Source organism: Anomaloglossus baeobatrachus, chromosome 9 (genome assembly GCF_048569485.1).
Source record: "Anomaloglossus baeobatrachus isolate aAnoBae1 chromosome 9, aAnoBae1.hap1, whole genome shotgun sequence".
Taxonomy (NCBI): domain Eukaryota; kingdom Metazoa; phylum Chordata; class Amphibia; order Anura; family Aromobatidae; genus Anomaloglossus; species Anomaloglossus baeobatrachus.
Window position 1 is genome coordinate 21,929,293 of NC_134361.1, and position 2,687 is coordinate 21,931,979.

A 2,687-nucleotide genomic window follows, 5' to 3' on the forward strand; every position below is an offset into this window, starting at 1 on the left:
TCTAATCTATATATATAATTGCCTTATTCTGTCTGTCTGTCTGTCTGTCTCTCTTGCTCCAAAATTGTGTCCTTACGGTGACACAAAGCTGATTGGCCGCTGGGCTCGCCATGGCCCCGCCCCCCCGCACGGATTGGCTGCTCGCCTCGTCTTGGCTCCGCCCCCCCACGGATTGGTCGCTCGCCTCGGCCTGGCCCCGCACTCCGCATGGATTGGCTGCTCGCCCCGGCCCTCCGCACGCCTCGCCAGACATAAACTTGCGCTGCTGGGATCGTGACGGAGCCGGTGAACGCTGGTAACCATTATACACATCGGGTAACTAAGGTCCCTTGGTTACCCGATGTGTATCATAGTTACCAGCGTACACCGGCTCCCGGTACACATGTGCAGGGAGCCGGCATTATACTCCTCTCCCCCCAGGACTACTCCTCCTATTACAGTCCTCCTATTATACTCCTCTCTGAGTATAATAGGAGAACTATTATAGCATGGGGGATGTAGCACGATGGGGGATGTAGCACGATGGGGGGTGCGCAGCATGGGGGATGTAGCACAATGGGGAGTGCGCAGCATGGGGGAAGTAGCACGATGGGGAGTGCGCAGCATGGGGGATGTAGCACGATGGGGAGTGCGCAGCATGGGGGATGTAGCACGATGGGGAGTGCGCAGCATGGCGGATGGAGCACGATGGGGAGTGCGCAGCACGGCGGATGGAGCATGATGGCGGGTGCGCAGCATGGGGGATGTAGCACGATGGGGAGTGCGCAGCATGGGGGATGTAGCACGATGGGGGATGTAGCACGATGGGGGATGTAGCACGATGGGGGGTGCGCAGCATGGGGGATGTAGCACGATGGGGAGTGCGTAGCATGGGGGATGTAGCACGATGGGGAGTGCGCAGCATGGGGGATGTAGCACGATGGGGAGTGCGCAGCATGGCGGATGGAGCACGATGGGGGGTGCGCAGCATGGGGGATGTAGCACGATGGGGAGTGCGCAGCATGGGGGATGTAGCACGATGGGGAGTGCGCAGCATGGGGGATGGAGCATGATGGGGAGTGCGCAGCATGGAGGATGGAGCACGATGGGGAGTGCGCAGCATGGGGGATGGAGCACGATGGGGGGTGCGCAGCATGGGGGATGGAGCACGATGGGGGGTGCGCAGCATGGGGGATGGAGCACGATGGGGAATGCGCAGCATAGGGGATGGAGCACGATGGGGGGTGGGCAGCATGGGGGATGGGGCACGATGGGGGGTGCGCAGCATGGGGGATGAGGCACGATGGGGGGTGCGCAGCATGGGGGATGGAGCACGATGGGAGGTGCACACCTCCCCCCAACACACACACACAACACACCACACACACACTGGGAACCACAAACACCGCCATACACAGACACCCACACACACAGACAACGCTGCACACACACAACACCCAACACACAAACACCACGGCATACATAAATATACGCACATACCGCACAACACACACATTGCACAAAACATACCTCCCCCCAAAACACACCACACCCACACAAACCGCGCAACACACACACACACAACGCGACAGACACACAGCGCTCCACAAACAACGCAACACACGCAACACACATACAACACCGCTCTCACCCTCCGCCACACCCAGACAACACCCAGAACATGTACAGCCCCTACACAAACACTTGGTAACTACACACAACAACATCTATATATATAACAAAAATCATACATGAACTACACAATACGTAAATTCTAGAATACCCGATGCGTAGAATCGGGCCACCTTCTAATAAGATATATTACAAAGATTCTTATTTTCATGTGCAGTATTGATTTATGAAAAAATAAAAGACAGTTAAAAAGAAAGTCAGTGGGTGAAGTATATCATTACATTTCAGTTAGTGTATTACATTCGACCCCTCGCCCCTGGTGTATAACAACCATCCCCTCACCCCAGAATATAACATCTGGCCCCTCACCCCGGTGTATAACATCTGGCTCCTCACCTCCGGTGTATAACATCTGGCCCCTCACCTCCGGTGTATAACATCTGGCCCCTCACCCTCAGTGTATTACATCTGGCCCCTCACCCCTGGTGTATAACATCCGGCCCCTCACCCCTGGTGTATAACATCTGGCCCCTCACCTCCGGTGTATAACATCTGGCCCCTCACCTCCGGTGTATAATATCCGGCCCCTCACCTCCGGTGTATAACATCTGGCCCCTCACCTCCGGTGTATAATATCCGGCCCCTCACCTCCGGTGTATAACATCTGGCCCCTCACCTCCGGTGTATAACATCCAGCCCCCGGTGTATAACATCCAGCCCCTCACCTCCGGTGTATAACATCTGGCCCCTCACTTCCGGTGTATAACATCCAGCCCCCAGTGTATAACATCTGGCCCCTCACCTCCGGTGTATTACATCGGGTGGCCACGGACTGAGTTGAATAACGTGTATGTACAAATTTTACCGACTGATGGCGGACCTCAGATTCTTTACCAACATTTTTATTTTCGCCAGGATCCCTCGCGCCATACGACCTATAGATCTTCAGTCTCCAACTTATTTTCTTATTATTGTCTTGTGTGAGAAAGTGATTCCCACCGTTACACTGACTTCTTTATTCAAGATTCTCAAATTAATTCCTCACATATCATTTCCTGGTAACAGTATTCATTAGA